Source organism: Triturus cristatus, chromosome 2_1 (assembly GCF_964204655.1).
Source record: "Triturus cristatus chromosome 2_1, aTriCri1.1, whole genome shotgun sequence".
Classification (NCBI taxonomy): domain Eukaryota; kingdom Metazoa; phylum Chordata; class Amphibia; order Caudata; family Salamandridae; genus Triturus; species Triturus cristatus.
In genome coordinates, this window is record NC_140581.1 from 478,305,748 (window position 1) to 478,323,852 (window position 18,105).

The window sequence follows — 18,105 nt, forward strand, 5'->3', positions numbered from 1 at the left end:
AGATCCTCACCCTACTCTCTCTTTGACTGCCCTCTCTTTTTTCATGGTTCCCTTTTTTCCTGGTTTTATTCATTCAACCTCCTTTTCTCCATTGTTCTCTCTGTATCCTATATTACAGATTCTAAAGTTATACGTCTTACAGGTTTATATAAAGCATGTGTCTGCTTTCTCTTGATGCTTCAGTTTAACACAATTGACAAGAAAGTGTAGTTTTAAGATACAATCAGGGTGGGGTAGGTGGGGGCAGGGTCTGAGTGTTCGTGGAAACCGCAAATGACCTGTGAAAGGGGGTTATAAAGCTTCCAGACTCAACCTGGAAAAGCCTACTCTGTAGGCCCTTTCCTATTTAATAAATCTAAGACTACTGGGTGGTTACAATAGTACATTTCTCTGCAGGGAATCATAGGCCTAAATGGTGCAAAGCTAGAAAGGCACGCACAAAGTTTTTGTCTTTAACATTTTGGGCACCAACAACCAATATGAGACTGTCAAAGAAGGGCATGCTGGTTTCACTGGTGAAAGTAAATAACGTAGTGGCTGAATTTTACTGGAAATCTGGAATCATAACGCTTTCCTTTCAATAAGAGTGCTACCAGTGATCCTTAAGCACAGAAGCCCTGTGAGGGGCTGGGTTACTGCCCATTGAGTCATCCCTGGAATTCTCATTACTTGAGGTACCAGTGATTTTGGGGTGTGGTGAGGGGGGACTGATGGTGAACAGGTATCACAGTGAACCCTAAGCTTCACCTGAGAAAGGAGCAAATATCAGGGTGATTGTTAATTTCGTGTCCAATTCCTCCTATATTTTTTTATTTTCATAGGAAGTGTCACGCGATTTGGGGGTGCTTTTAGCAACAGAAATCTCTAGATAAAACTTAAACAGATCTGCAGTATTTCTGCATCCCCATAATTCCGGTGGGGCTGCCAACAGATCTCACCAGCTACATCCAATTAAGAGGCATCTCATAAGCAGGGCCACAGTGATATATATATATATTTTTTTTAAATATTAATAATCTTTCAACTGATGACCTAATAACCTCCCATCCCTTCTTGGTCTCCCTCTGGGGGTTAGATCATAGAGCCTTTGTTTGAACCTCTGAAGTTTTCAGGGACATCAGCTACATACCTGGGTGAATACCGGTGCACCTGCTGAACGAGAGGGAGAAATATGGATCCATAATTCATTGATGCTCGTTTATGCTGGAAAGTGTAACGCAGATTGACTTAGACTGGATCATAACTATGCTACTTGTGATAAGAAACGCGATTCGTTGCCCGCGTGTCCTCCCTCGCCTGACTCTCCTCAGGTGGTCGTAGAAGCTCAGGCTGCCCCAACCCAGAACGCCGGACGAGACGAACTTTGAGTTGTTTCAGCAGTGGAGCGCCCTTTGGGACACAGTTTGAAGAAGATGCCAAATCAGCCAATGGCCAAATGAAACTGACTTGGAACATCACTTGTTTCCAACCTCTCGCCATAGCACTTCACTTGGCAGGCTACAAGGCATGACAGCACAGGTTCTGTGTACAATGGATTACTTGTGTTTGTGGTTAAACAACTTTACAAGATGTGGAATTAAGCAGTGCAAGTGATTTATATGTCAATATCTAAAGAAAAAAAATCAAAGCGCCCCTGACTCATCTCACTGGTGACCTGTTCAAGAGGGGATCAGTTCAAGGGTCTAAGCTGGAGGCTGGTGCTGCGAAGGAACCTCCGCTCTGCATCACTCGAGCTGGCCCATGGAGCTGCTCATTGCACAGCACCGCTCCAAGCAAAGCCCTGCGAGGGAGAGGCGTGGAGCCTAGGGTGGCTAGGAGCTCACTGGGATAGAACAGACCATTGTATAATGTTCCCACAAACCCAAAGAAGTGAATGGTACACCGCCTCCTCATGGAACAAGTAAAACTGAGAGTCCGTAGGCAAGCTTTCTGCGTTGTCCCTCTTGGGACTGCCATGAACATGCAATTAAATAACATAACATTGTGTGACATAAAATACTATTGCTTAACATATAAAACCCGCATTACAATACACCCAAAGAACCCAGCGGCCCTTGTACCTTTTCTGTCCTTCCACTTCCCCCATATTTCTCTTCTGCCAGTATTCGGTCCTCCGCTGTCCCTGACGCCCTCTCCTCCCCCCCACCCCCCCTCCACACACACACATATCAGCCCCTGCTCTCTGCTACTGGCGCCCTTCACTTCTTCCTTCCGTGAACTCGCGCTTCTGATGTGATTGCTAGTGTCATCTCGGATGTGATTAATGTCAGGTGGCATTATTGTCATATATATGTCACATGTGCATCGGCGAAGCTGAAGTCGGCAAGCCCAGACCATGTGTCACCTTAACTTATGTTATGTCGGCTGTTTGTAAAATGTTTAAAAGGTGCACAAGGAGTTGGACGCAGGTGGACGGAGTCCCCCCACTTATTTCAGAGAGGGGACGCCGCCCCTCCACAATTAGCCCGAGGCTGAGGAAGTATGGATGTGTCCGTTTTATTAGGAAACTGGATAATGGCGGCGTTTCTGTGACACAAGCAGATTTGTTTTCCTCTCTCGTGCCTTTGCATTCCCCGTTCCAGGAGGGGTTGTGATTGCAGGTGATGCTATGCCCACCACTTAAACACCCCCACCGCCCCCAGGGACTTAGGGGCAGATTTAAAAGCCCCGTACGCCACATTTGCGCCACCGTTGTGTCACTTTTGTGACGCAGCGGCGGCGCAAAGCCAGCGCCATGCTGCGGGGTATTTACAACGTGACGCATATAGGGAGATGCGTCACGTTGTAAAGCCCTGCGCCACATGTGGGTGTTCCGGCATAGGGGGGGGGCGTTCCGCTCGCAGGAACGCCTCCTAAAAGTGGTTGAGTGAAATCTACAAGATTTCACTCAGTCACTTTTACGGCCATGCTGCGTCAAAACTCTGCGCCTGCTTGAAGCAGGCGTAAGGATTGACGCAGCATGTCAGGCATAGGGGTACCCTGAGCCTTGCTGGAGCTGCGTCGCACTTGCGACGCGACTCCAGCAATGCGTCGCCTTTACGGCAGCAGATGCGTCACATATCTGTCTATTCTTGCCCCATGGTGCGCCGCATTGTAAATGCGGCGCATCCATGGTGGCGCAATAGGTGTCTGCCGTGACGCAAAATAACTGCCGCATCCTTGCTGATATGCAGGGATGCGCCAGTTATTGTAAATCTGCCCCTTATTGTCTAGGAATTGCGTATTTATTAGCTTATCTCCCCAACAGCACAAAAGAACTGCATTGTGCATCGCTTGTTGCATAATTTAGGGCCATATTATCAAGGAACGGCGATAACATTATCGCCGCTTTAGCAGCAGGAAACTGCCGCTAAAGCGGCGATAATGGGCTTGATAATATGCCCTTGTGAATTCCCATAGAAGGCCAGTGGGAACCTGGGCTTCTATGGGAATTCTCAAGGGCATATTATCAAGCCCATTATCGCCGCTTTAGCGGCAGTTTCCTGCCGCTAAAGCGGCGATAATGTCATCGCCGTTCCTTGATAATATGGCCCTTATTTCTTTCAGAGTAAGAATGACTTACCGTGAAAGTGAGGTTTACTGCCTAGAGCTGAGAATAGGAGGTACATATACAGAAAAGGACTGTTTTTTTACCTCTGTGTAACTAGCTCTAATGGACAGATTTAGACTGTGTTTTTTAGCACCTCCACACATCTCTAACGGACAGATGTTTTAGACTGGTTTGTCTTGCTATGACTTGTCAATATAGGCTGATGTATCTGAAAAGCCAATAGGGTTTGATGGAATAAGTCTCGAGGGAGGCAGGAGCGTTCACTTGTCCTCACCTGACACTCCTCCTTAGTGACTGATCACTACATATTACGAATTTAATACAGATCAGCCTAACTCTGCCAGGGCATCCCACTTGCTGAGGAGCAAGTACCCTTCTAGCATTGGGAGTAACTTTCTATGTTGGGAGCCCTGTATCATCCCCCGTGAGGCCGAATATCAGCCCATGTGGTGGAGCGCCCACGACGGGCACCACCTTATGCGAGGGTCTCAGTCATCAGCCACCATATAGACACCCCCATCTTATGATGGGAGGAGGCCCCCCATCATCCTGTTGAAGAGAAGATCAGGCACTGAATCTCAGAGCCAATGTTCCCTCCGAATTCTGGGACCCCTCACACTATTGCCTCCCCACTGAGATGTCCCACCTCATAACCGGGTGGGGTCTCCAACTACCCTCCTTCTTGTTCTTTGTTAATGTTTGCTCTCATATGTGGACTCCTTCTGATTATTTGGCATAAGCAGAGGTCTACCTTGGGGTAATCTGAGGGGTGGGCACACAGCTGGGCACCTGCAGGGCATCTTCTCTCATTGATGATCTTTGCCCACTAGTTGAGGTGATTGACTCTCCTAGCATTTGTTTAGCAGTCTCTCATGGTCATTGTGCTGTAGTATTTACTCAAATTATAGATTGCACCCCCTGTTGTTTATATAAGCCTTTTTCCTGCCACCATTTTTTTGGAATATTTTAGGCCCCAGTCCAACACTTACTGAAATGACACCACACTGCTGAACCCATATACCACATGAAAGAGCAAAATGTGGTCTTCAGGGTGGAACAGACAATCCTGAAGTGACCTAGGTAGGACCACTGGAAGTTGGATTGTACCAAGGGTGTGGGTGCGGAGGGCACACAAAAAATAGACTTACCTTCCTTACTTGTAGTGAGACGTCCTCTTCCCTCGGGTGTCTCGCCCCGTCCTGACAATAAGGTGGTTGGAAAGCCGTCAGCAAGTCAGAACCGCAAATTAATACCTTTAGGATGTTCAATTTCGCCATCGGTATTACGATGTCAGTTTCACATGGCCTTTCCGACATGGAAAGACTGTTGGAAAGTGACTTTGGGGGTCCCTAGCAGGGCCTCCTGCCTCCGCAGCCTATGGTTGTGGGCCTGAGGGGCACCTAACGTACCCCCTGTAAATCCCTGCGCCGGGTGGCAGGCACCACACGTAAGGCACCCCTTAGGTTGGCCCAAGGTAGCCCAATGGGCAGGAAGCATTGTATGCGAAAGGTAGGACATGAATTGGGTGTTTTACATGTCCTGATAGTGAAATACTGCCACTTTTGTTTTTCACTATTGCAAGGATTATCTCTCCCCTATGTTATCACTGATGTAGGCCAGAGGTAAGTCAAGCACACAGCTGCAGAGCTTTTAAAAAGGTGAGAGAGCCTGAAGGCCTCACAACAGTTACACAGGGTAAAAAGATCCTGTTCACTGCTTTTGATCACCACACGTTATGCTGCCACCACAGTGCTTGTGCTGCTTAACTCCTGATGAAGTTTTGGGTACCTCTCCTGGTCCAACAAGACCACAATCCGTGAGACAGGCCTATCTTATGGCGCACACGCATGATTCGTGTTCGCCTATGACAGAAAATATGCATTAGGGATCCAGACACAGTACAGTTGGGCACTCAGGGCACGGGTACACGTCTCTTACCATGCAGAGGGCTTTTCCGTCCTAACAATTCCATTCTCCAAAAATAGATCCTCGCTCATCTCCTTCTCACACATTGTCTGTTTCTCTAACTTCCCTCTCTCTCCTGAACTCGCCCCCCTTCCTCCTGTTGCTCACAGATGCACCGCACTATTCACCTTTCTCACCCTCCTCTTCCCCTTTCTTAATCGTGCATATCTTCCACTTATCCCATCTAATTTTGCTTCACATATTCCATATCCCTTTATTTTCTGGCAGCCTTATCCTGCTTCCTCTGTCACACCTTCCAGTATGTTAGTTGCACTGCCCCATCCGGGGTGGTGTCCCTCTATGCGCACAGCACTATGGGGTAACGAAGTTACCAGTCTTCACAAGCATAAATTAAATCAAAGGTTTGATTTAATTTATGCTTGTGAAGACTGGTAACTTCGTTACCCCATAGTGCTGTGCGCATAGAGGGACACCACCCCGGATGGGGCAGTGCAACTAACATTATCTACCGACCTAGGTTCAGGGGTCGCTCCTCCAGCAGCACGCAAATTACCTGCAAAAGATTCATTGAGATTTTGACAAATAATTGGTGTGCGTGATACCTATCTCTTGACTTTCTACACCTTCCAGTATCTCACTACATACAAACACCTCCATTTCTTCTTCACTCCTTTCCCACATTTTCTGTTATTGTCTTTACACAACTTTCTGAGGTCCTGTCTCCTCCAGTGTCTTCTTGACAGTCTTTTGTGTGTTAAACACCAACTTTCTCTCACCTCCCTCTCATTAAAACTTCCCCTCTCCCTCTCTCACACACACCTTCTCTCAAATCCAACTTTCCTCTTAAACCCTTCTCATACCACCTTTTCCCCCCACTTCTCTCATTGGCCATATCTTCCCTCAAACTCAGCTTTCTCAGTCTAATGCCCCTTCTTTTTCTTATGTCCTAGTTTTCTTGAACGCTTCCTCACTTTATCATCACTATGTCTAGGGTTGAATCATATTTTCACAATTAGCACTCATGAAAAATCTGGGCTTCGCAATTAATCAATACCAGCCTAGAGGCCTCGCTATTGATGTCAGTTCAGCAAAACGTTTGTAGAACTGTAGACTTATCAATGCAGTGATAATTTCAAAATGGAACACAGCTACTATTAGTTGTAAAAGTGAAGCAAAAACATTTGGGACATTTTTGAAACTGCTGGACTTGTGTGGCTTCTTTAATTTTTCAGATGTCAGAGAGCTTCACTTGTGCAGTTATAGCCATGTGGCTCAGTGTTATTTGGAGCAGCCCAACCACCTCCAAAGTAACTCACCTCAAATCGGGCAAATACCTGCATGTCTTGTTGCATCTCTACAAAATACTGAGAGCCACAAGTGAGACCGCAGATTTGGTTGGATGAAGCTTGGGTAACTGTCACAGCAGACAGGCATGTCACACAAGGAAGTGAAAAATAGCCCATCGCTTTAAAAAAGGATTTGATAGGATGGTGACATTCCTTCCTGTGATGTCATGCAACAACATTGTACTTTGCTTATTCTAATTAGTCCTCCCGCTATTTTTTATTGGGACTTGTGCCTTGTTTTTAATAGAACGATGGGACTGCCTTAATGGACGAGGAGGGAGAGGGGAAAAGACTGATCAGTGAGAGGCAATAAAGAAGAAGCCTTCTGAAGAGATAGAACTTGCTCCGAAACGTTTGTACTTCACTGGCTCATGGAGTGGTGGTTCATGGTGCGTAGCCAACCATAGTCATCTGTGTGGCTGGGCAGGATGACAGGGGCAGAAGTGGCACAGTGGGGCAGAATTACCTAGGAGTGAGTCAGGGCGTGTGGAAGCTGGAAGAAGATAAGAGTAGGGGAGGCATATGAAGGGGTGAATGCCAGTGGCAGCAATCATTGTGTGGGGAGAATAAGACGTTGTGATAGTCTGAGAGAGAGAACAGGATGTACATGTGAATGTTTATGCATGTGCTTACCTGTGTCTGTCTATGACCGAATAAGGGCCTCGGAGGGGATTCAAAATCAAGGTTGCCTACTGAAGGGACGCTGAGTCAGGAAAATGGAACACTGACTGCTCCTCTCGCTCTGACTGTGTCTGCACTCAGACAGAAAACCATCTACCCTGCCATATCCTGCTGTTTACCTTTGGACCCCAAAAGATGGAGAGGGAGTTGGTGGGATCAGGGGGTGAAGTGGGGGTAGGGTGTGATAGGAACACACCCCTTCCTTACTTTAGGTACTCTGGCTTTTGAAGGGCAGATGTGTCAGGGTTCAAGGAGGGATGGTCCTCAGGGGGTTGAAGGTCATCCTTTTTAGAATTTCCCTAGCTTAAGGAGGCCGAGACCAGGCTACCTGAGCATAACCCCTCACCCTTTGCTGCATTGAGGACTGCTCTACTGAAGACCCCATGGGCTTGCTCCCACAGCAGCTCGGGTTTGCACTGGGACGGGTGGTAGGACACAGTGTATTTCTTATTTCCTAGCATTTGCCACCATCCACGTATTGCCACATTCCTTTGAATAAATATATGCAAATATATACGTGCATCTGTATTATCATCATTATCATGGTCATTCTGTACACACAAATAACCTCATTTAGTATGCAGCTGGTGTGGTGTGAGCGGAGAGACGTACAGCGGCCCATATATATTCTGTTAAGTGGGTCGCGTGGTAACAACCAGGAGCCCTCTGTTCCCCAGGCTTTATAATCTTTCTGCTCTTACCTCATTCATATTTCATGAAAGCTTTTTCCAAAGGATCGTAAAAGCAGTTGGTGTTTAATAAATGATAATATGAAAAGCTGGTAAAACAGCTGGTTTTAATACTTAAATAGCCCCTCTTTCATGATCAAAGGAATCAACACGCCATGTCATATACATTTCTCGTAGTAAAAGAAAAAACAATATTTTTAAAGCAGTCGAAAACGTACCTTTTCCCAAATTGGATATGACTTCTGTTTATTTTAAATTACCTATTTTTTTTTATTCTGAATGATATTTTTTGTATCCTTATTGCCACTTAAAATATAAAGTAAGAGATTTTGCACAAATGTAGTCACATTTGTTGAGCTGTGGGCATCCCAAATAAATGTGGTGACATGTATGTGTTTGCATATGTCTGTGTTAAGCCTAGAACCTCTCTAGAGGTCACTAAACCAGTGATTTGTTTGAGCCCCAGGCAGCATCCAATAAAAAGTCAACACCCATAAGATTTTGTTTTGCTCTGAGGCACAGGCTGAGATTCTCAAACAGCAGAAGTCACGCTATATATGCTTTGTTCCATGAAATAGCTCAGCATCTCCTGGTAACCCACTTAAATTGAGAAAAACACAAGTAAAATGCAGAGTAAATTTGCCAATTGTTTCCATGATTTCATAGGCTACGGGGTCAGTGACCTCCAAACTCTTTTATGAGCCCTGGCTCGCGAGGGGGACGCTGGGTCTGAAGTCACCCTGGCCCTCTGGCCTCAAGGAAATCTCCAGGTCAATAACCTTTCATTTATGAAGCTTTAACTGGCTCTACTGAGGCATGAAGACCTGAAGGCAATCTCTTTCAGGCGCCTGGGAAGCTGCCGAGCTCCTGAATGTAATGCTTTCTGAGAGCCTGGCTCCCATGCGCTGTGCAGGCGGAAGCTGCAGCAGCGGCCCGCGGGCACGTGCGAGGCCGGAAGAATTGTCACAACAAATATTTATCAGTATGGGGATCATGGGAGCAATGCCGCGCTGAAAATGACGCATGAGCGTAAACAAATATAGTGTAGGACTGTATGGAACTGGGGAATGCAGGCATTGCAGAAACACTGAGCGGCCCTCACGAGGAACCTGTCAAATTAGAAAAAGTTCAATGAAGAATTTTAGGAGCCTTCTAGTTATCTTCCCCAGTGGCAACTTTAGATTCCCGAGTTCTTCCATTTTTTTCCCCTACCAAACGTGTGACCTGGAAAAGAGATAGAAGAAAGACAAAAACCGCCAGTCTTTTTCATGATTTTGGCGAATGTGTCGAAGCAACATTTTATGCATAAGTTTCCCTCTAGAGACAGCTTACACGTACATTGATGGCATGTTTGTCTACTTTTGCCATTGAGGGAATGTCAGTCATGGGCAGTGGAAGAAGAGGCTCCCTTCAGCAGAGCCTCTGCTACAAGGAACGAGAACCAGCAGCTTGTGTGGGCTTCTTGTGGTAGGCCTCTTAATGTCTGACCAGGGGATGGGCATCAACTGCCCCCCCCCCCCCCTTAGCCCCACACCGAAGCTCTGCCGATGGGGAGTGAGTGCGGAGCCATGTTGCTAAGAGGATTCTGGTTGTAGTTGGACGGGGATCTACGAGTCCCCAAGACATGTATGTTGGGGCCTCTAGGCTCGCCACATATGTGCCGATCCTAGCAGTAGCTCTGGGCAGGCCCCTCTGCCCAACAATAAGGCGCATGTATCTTAAATGGCACACTCATTACTCACCGTGGCGACTTACAGGGATTCAGATATGGGCTTTCTGGCCACCCTTTCACAGGTTGTGATGAGGCTGCAGAGGTGCACAGACTATTCCTGAAACAGAAATAATGTATCAATGGTCCCATGGGACCCTGTTTGTAGACACTATTCCCGAAAGCAGGCAATGCAGGAAATCGATGACATGTAATAAATGCCCGCAAATGTACCTTTTGGTGAAAGCAGGGACCTGAAACACATTTCCAGCTCCTCCACAACAACTAATGACTCAGAGACCAGACAAAACAATTGTCTTTGCGTTCAAGACGATATTTTGGCAAAATTTCTATTAAGTATTTACTTAAAATGAATGAACGTTCTCTTTCTACAGTACGCAGTTATGTCTAACTAACCTTGGTGATACACTGAGCTCTGGCAAATGAATACTGGAAGCGCTGTGTCTGACAATGGCCGGCCTAACTCCTTACCTGTGTTTACATTTCTTTCTTCTGCAGTGTAGGCTGGTGTGTTTTTTGGTTTGGCTTTATGCGGCAATCACTCATGCCAACTTATTTTGGATATGTAAAAATAAGGGACTCTGTGTGCTATACTGATGTAGCCTGTGCTGTTCAATGCCTGAGACGACGTAATGCAAACAAACACAGGCATATGAAAACCTATGATAGCCCAGCAGATTGAAAGCAATGACTCAAATCGGCTCAAAAGGCCACAACACATTTATTCCTTTGAAGGCAGTAATCAAAAAACAGGCAAAATAGAAATGTGGTCTGAAGAATGAGTTCAGACCCATTCTGGAAGTAAAACCTGCAGTCATCAATGATGTCATCTGAGATGTAATCAGTGATGTTAACGGAAGTGTTTTTCATACTTAACTATAACGTCACTTTAACCTGTGCTTTTTTCAGTAAAGTTCTATGTGTCTTTTAATGTAAAGTAACATCTTATTATCACATCTATCTATAACATCATTTTAATCTTTGGTTTTTTTCAGTGATTTGTTTTATTTTTGTAGGTAAAGTAAAATCTTCTCAGCACAGTTAGGTATAGTGTCAACATTATCTTATTTTTTCCTATGCAATTTTCAGTAGTTTGCCTTAATTTTGTATTGATTTTTTTTTTTTTTTTTTTTTTTTTTATTACTTTATTTCGGCCATTTTGGCCATAAAAGTCACATACATACATTAAAAAAAATCAAACTGTAAACATAGCAGCAATTTAAGAGAATAGTGCACAAAAAATGAATACCTTTTACAATTCATCTCATTTCAAATTTTTAAAAATATATAAAAATATTAAAAATGTAAGAGATTTGTAAACATATACATATTTCCAACTCAAAGTACCTGTCCTTGTTTCTTACGAGTTATGTAGGCAGAGTATAGAAATTTACTTATGCTAAATACAATGTACTGGGTTGAGTTACTTTTCATGATCCTAAAGGCTATAACGCAGGACCTGGTTCCCAAAAGGTTGCACATTGGTTTTAGCCATTTCTTTCTAGCATTCATGTAGGCGCTACAGACAAAAAACATATGAGCTTCATTCTCAGAACAGACATTGGAACACATAGGGCAACACCCCTTTTTAACATTCGCTTCTCCCATTCTTTTTTGTGCCCATCTTTCGGTGTTGTAATTAAGCATAAGTATCCCATATCTGAACTTTAAATAAAGGGTTTTTGCAATAGGAGGCTCTATCTCGTCCAGGAATGGTTCAAAACGAAACTCATCCTTAAATGACAAAAAGAACTGGACTGCGGAGCCTACACTAATTCCATCCACTAAATTTCTGTTCGTGTGGGTCCAAAAAGCTCGCTTAACTATTAGTTTAGAAGAGGTGGGCAATTTGTCGGGAGCCTCCCACATGGAATATAAGCCCAGGAGTGTAAACCATTTTTTAATATGCACTAGCCATTGGATGGAATTAAAAGAATCAAGGGTCATCAGTTCATGTAGACCATTTCTATATTCTATCAATTCCGGGGTGGACCAAAGCCTAACCCAGAATATTAATGGTCTTAAGATAGCTAGGTGGTCTGTTCTCTTAAGGTTCAGGTCAAGTTGGAGAGGTAAAAGAGGTGTACTATTAGGGACCCTTACAGAGGCACGCATGAATTTGTTGTCCAGATTTTGAAAGCTATTCTTGGCCCATGCGCCCCATATCTCTGCTCCATAAAGCACAGCAGATTGTATTTTGAATTTAAAAAGTTCTAAAACCGGGGTTACACTTTTACTCGTGCTAGTATTCATTTTACATAAAATTGGCTTAGCATTTTGGGCATATGTTATCTTGCTTTTCTCGATTTGGGCTTTCCAACTAAGTTTGGAATCAAGCACAACACCCAGATAGGAAAAGTTTTCCACAATATCTAGTTTTTGGCTATTCAGGGTTAAAGACCCTCTATCTGGCATACTGGGATTTAATGACATGCATTTTGTTTTGTCAGCATTGATTTCCAGGCCCTTTATCTGACAATAGCGACTGAAGGAATTAAGGAGTGCCTGGAGGCCCTTTTTTGTTTGAGATATAAGTAATGTATCATCTGCGAAGAGCAACGCAGGCACCCTTTCACCATTGAGCCGCGGCGAATCGTTAACACAGACATTCAGATAAGCAGGAGCATCATTAATAAACAGCGAAAACAAGGTAGGGGCCAGGACACATCCCTGGCGAACCCCGCGTTCAATGGGAATATTACGTGTCAACTCGCCATTAGGGCCCCACCTAATGTTTGCAAAGTTATCAGCATGTAGCTCGACTATTTGGGCTAGGAGGCATCCCGGTAGACCCATTTCTCTTAGAGTTTTCCAAAGTAGACTGCGTGGGACAAGATCGAATGCAGCCCTCAGGTCAACGAAGGCAACATACAGGTGACCTTTTTTAATGTGCACATACTTCCAAATCAAACAACAAAATCGAAAAATTTGGTCAATAGTGCTGGTCCTACTCCTAAAACCAGCTTGAAATTTGGAAATTATGTTCGAGTCTTCCAGCCAGTCGTTGATCCTGAATAGCAAGTGTTTAGCATATAATTTTTGGAGCGTGTCCATCAGACTAATGGGTCTGTAGTTAGAGGGTGTCAATCTATCCCCCTTTTTAAATATTAACACAATCTCCGCTGCACGCCAACTATCAGGAAAGTTGCAGTTTGATGATAAAGCATTAAAAAGGCGGTTCACATATGGGGCCCAGACGTCAACTTCATGTTTGTAAAGATCCCCCGGTATTTTATCAGGACCAGGGGCTTTGGTGTTTTTAAGTTCGTTGATCGCCCTTACTGTCTCATCCAGTGTAAAATTGAGGGGTTCAATAATGGGAGAATCAATAAAGGGGGGGCACCTTAAACTGGCTTTACTGTCGCCATCGTATTGTTTATAAAGATTTGTAAAGTGAGTTACCCAGGTCATCTCATCCAGGAATGCATCTTTCACAGCTCTCCCAGCATGCCCCCCATTAGCCACCAGCCTCCAGAAGCCAACATTATCATTAATTTTTGCTGCAGCTAACATTTCAGCCCAAATTGATTCTTCCCATAGTCTTTTAGATGTTTTAAGTATACGTTTGTATTCAACCCTTGCAAGATTAACTTCTTCTTTTGTCTTGTTTTTAATGGCAAGCAATAAGTTTCTTTTAGCAATCCTACACGAGTGGTCATACCATAACTTTCCGTGATTAGCCACTCTTATAGATTGTTGTTTTTTTCTCGGCATATCTGATAGATACGTTTTTAGTTCTGAAAAGAAGATTTTGTGGAGATCAACAAAATGATCAAAATGTTCAGGTAAGAAGGCATGGTCAACTGTGTGTGCAAACGTTTGCTCAAAAAGAGAGTATACCAATGCTAAGGCCTTACCATCCGCCAGAACACGTGACCATCTTACTGCACGTCTGTTGTTGTTTATATGGACGTCCTCACACGTACTTACAGTTGATGTTATGGAAGTATCACTAAACAAATTCATATTGATGTAAAGTTCTAAAGGATAGTGATCGCTTTCCCCCCTGCTTACTACTTTCAGATCGATCAAAAAATGCCAGATGCTAAGAGAAACAAGAACAAAATCTAGACTACTTTTAGCTTTAGAGAAGGTTGGTTGTTTTTGCAAGTCCGATGGGAGACGGCCGTTTCCTGCTCTAAGGCCGTGGTCTGCGGTGAGTCTTAATAATTGGCTAGCCAATGTGGAGTATTTTACAGATTTTGAGGTACCAAGCTGAGGGATATTATACGCTTGGTCCTCATCTTCAAACACATCAGAAATGCCCAGAACAGGTTCGTAATTACAATTTAAGTCTCCTCCCAAGATAACCGGGATGTCTCCAACTACGTTTTTCAAGAGGAGATCCAGGGCTTCAAATGTTGGTGAAACCTTGGAGTGGCCAATCGGTCTGTTATAAACATTAATTATGTAACATTTGTTTCCACAGGGTGGAGTAACCCTTAGGGCCAAGATATCCGGAGAGCCTGTGTCAACAAGATCAACCTGCATGGGCAAGGTGATTTTTAGCCAAATTAATAGGCCCCCCGATGGTCTTCCTCGAATGGACTGTACTGCCTCAATGCCATAAGTTTTAAATCCTACCCGATGTGGAACTTCTATCGCCCAAGTTTCTTGTATTGATTTTTGACTTTCCACCGTCCCAATTGGAAGGTTCCGTGGGAGTTCCGAGTAGGTTATACTTCCTGTTCTGGGTCCCGCTGGAGTAAAGAAAGTATCGACAAAGACTGTCATGTTCAATCTTTGCCAAATAAACAGTTTTGGAGAGGGACTGCTATGCAGCATTCCTTTAGGTTTTGAATAAAGTGGTGTAGAGGACGGTGATGTAGAATGGCTTAGAGTGCAGAGGTGTAGAGTATAGTGGGTCATAGTAGAGTGGTGTGGAATGGTGCAGCGCAGATTGCAGTGGCGTAGAGTGCAGTGGGGTATTGTGGCATGGCGTGGAGTGAGGCAGAGTGGCATAGAGTGCAGTGGCATAGAGTAGATTGTTTCAGACTAAAGCGTAGTAGTATGGATTGGTGCCCGGTAGAGTGGAGTGGTACATGGTAGAGTGGTGCATGGTAAAGTGCTGTAGTGTAGAATATAGTGGCGTAAAGTGCATTAACGTAGAGTAGAGTGGAATAGAGAGTATTATCTTAGAGTACAGTGGTAAGGAGTAGAATAGAGTGGCATAGAGTGCAGTGGCGTTGAGTAGAGTGATGCAGATCAGATTATTGTGGCATAGAGTGCAGTAGTGCAGAGTAGATTGCAGTAGAATGCAGTGGCGCGGCATAGATTGCAGTAGCAGAGATATAAGTGGCACAGAGTGGAGTGGCACAGAGTGGAGTGCTATAGGGTAGAGTGAAGAAGCATTGAGTGGAGTGGTGCAGGGAAGTGTGGAGTGGTACAGGGTAGAGTGCTGTGATGTAGTGTGCAGTGGTGTAGAGTGCAGTGGTGCAGAGGGCTTTAGCATAGAGTGGCTTATAGTAGAGTAGTGCAGAGTAGAATACAGTGCATAGAGTGCAGTGGTGCACAGTAAAGTGAAGAAGAGTGGCGCAGAGTGCATTGTCATAGAGTGCAGTGGCATAGAGTATAGAGGTGCACAGTAGAATAGAGCGGCGTAGAGTGCAGAGACGTAAAGTTCAACGGTGTAGAATAGAGTACTGCAGAGTATAGTGGTGTAGAGTGCAGTGGTATAGAGTACATTCGCGTAAAGTGCAGTGTCAGAGTGCATTGGTTTTCAGAAAAGTGGTGTTGAGTGCATTGGCGTCAAGTAGAATAGTGTAGAGTGCAGTGCCATAGTGTAGAGCGGCAAAGACTCTAATGGTGTAGAGTGCTTTGGTGTAGAGTGGCTTAAACTAAAGTGGTGCAGAGTAGAATGCAGTGGCGTAGAGTGCAGTGGTGCAGAGTAAAGTGAAGTAGAGTGGCATAGAATACAGTGGTGCAGAGTAGAATAGAGTGGCATAGAGTGTAGAGACGTGGAGTTTAACGCTGTAGAGTATAGTGTAGCAGGGTATAGTGACATAGAGTGCAGTGGTGCAGAGTAGAGAGGTGCAGAGCAGAGTGGCAGGGTGGTCCAGTGTAGATTGTGGTGGCATAGAGTCCGTTGGCATAGAGTGGAGTGTCATAGAGAGCAGAGGCATAGAGTAGAGTGGCATAGAGTGCATTTTAGTAGGATGTAGTGGTGCAGAGTAGATTAGAGTGGCTTAGAGTGGGTTGGCCTAGAGTGCAGTGGTGTAGAGTACACTGACGTAGAGTAGAGTGATGCAGATTAGAGTGGCGTAGAGTGTAGTGGCATACAGTGCATTGGCGTAGATTGCAGTAGAGTGGTGTAGAGTGGTGTAGAGTAGAGTGCAGTGGTGTAGAATGGCATAGAGTAGAGTGGTGCAAAGTAGAGTGCATTGCCATATAGTGCAGAAAAGTGATTCAGAGTAGACTTATGTAGAATGCAGTGGTGTAAAGTGTAGTGGCATACAGTAGAGTGGCATAGAGTAGAGTGGAGCAGAGTGCAGTGGGGCAGAGTTGATTGTTTCAGAGTAGAGTAAAGTGGTGTTGAGTAGAGTGGTGCAGGGTAGAGTGGAGTGGTGCAGAGTAGAATAGAGTGGCATAGAGTGTAGAGATGTAGAGTTTAACGCTGTAGAGTATAGTGTAGCAGAGTATAGTGACATAGAGTGCAGTGGTGCAGAGTGGAGAGGTGCAGAGCAGAGTGGCAGGGTGGTCCAGTGTAGATTGTGGTGGCATAGAGTCCATTGGCTTAGAGTGGAGTGTCATAGAGAGCAGTGGCATAGAGTAGAGTGGCATAGAGTACATTTTCGCAGGATGCAGTGGTGCAGAGTAGATTAGAGTGGCTTAGAGTGGGTCAGCCTAGAGTGCAGTAGTGTAGAGTACACTGACATAGAGTAGAGTGATGCAGACTAGAGTGGCGTAGAGTGTAGTGGTATACAGTGCATTGACATAGATGCAGTAGAGTGGTATAGCGTGGTGTAGAGTAGAGTGCAGTGGTGTAGAATGGCGTAGAGTAGAGTGGTGCAAAGTAGAGTGCATTGCCGTGTAGTGCAGAAAAGTGATTCAGAGTAGAGCTATGTAGAACGCAGTGGTGTAAAGTGTAGTGGCATACAGTAGAGTGGCATAGAGTAGAGTGGAGCAGAGTGCAGTGGGGCAGAGTTGATTGTTTCAGAGTAGAGTGAAGTGGTGTTGAGTGGAGTGGTGCAGGGTAGAGTGGAGTGGTGCACAATAGAGTGGCATAGAGTGCAGTGGCATAGGAAGCAATGGTGCAGAGTAGATTCAAGTGGTGTGGAGTGGATTATCCTAGAGTGCAGTGACGTAGAAGAGAGGGGCATAAAGTGCATTGGTATAGAGTGCAGTTCAGTGGCATACAGTAGAGTGGTGCAGAGTAGAGTGCAGGGCATAGAGTACAGTGGTGTATCGTAGAGAAGCATAGAGGTCAGTAGTAAAGAGGTTAGTGTTGCAGAGTAGAGTGTCATAGAGTGGAGTGGTGTAGAGCAGAGTGGCATAGAGTGCCTTGACAGAGTGCAGTGGCGTAGAGTAGGTTGGTGCAGAGTAAAATAGAGTGGCATAGAGTTCATTGGTGTGAAGTACTGTGGAGTAGAGTGCTGTGGTGTAGAGTACAGAGGTACAGAGTAGAAAAGAGTGCAGTGAAGTAGAGTGCAATGGTGTAGAGTGACAGAGTGCAGTGGCTAAGATTAGAATGTTGCAAAGTAGAGTACAGTGGCATAGAGTGCATTGGCATGGAGTGCAGTGGCATAGAGTAGAGTGGTGCAGAGTTATGTACGTAGAGTACATTGTCATAGAGTGCAGAAGTGCAGAGTAGAATGGCATAGAGAGCAGTGGTCTAGAGTACAGTGGTGCAAAGTAGAAAGGAGTGGCATAGAAGTGCAGTGAAGTAGAGGACGACAGTGTAGAGTAGAGTGGCATAGAGTGCAGTGAAGTAGAGTAGAATGGTGTAGAGTTGAGTATAGTGGCATAGAGTGCAGATGTGCGGAATAGATTGACGTAGTGTGCAGTGCCGTAGAATGCATTGACTTTGAGAAAAGTGGTGTCGAGTGCATTGGCGTAGAGCACAGTGGTTGAAGTAGAGTGATGTAGAGTGAAGTGGTGTAGAGAGGAGTGGTGCAGAGTATAGTGCAGTTATGCAGAGAGGACTGGCATACAGTGGAGTGGTGCAGAGTAGATTGGAGTGGGATG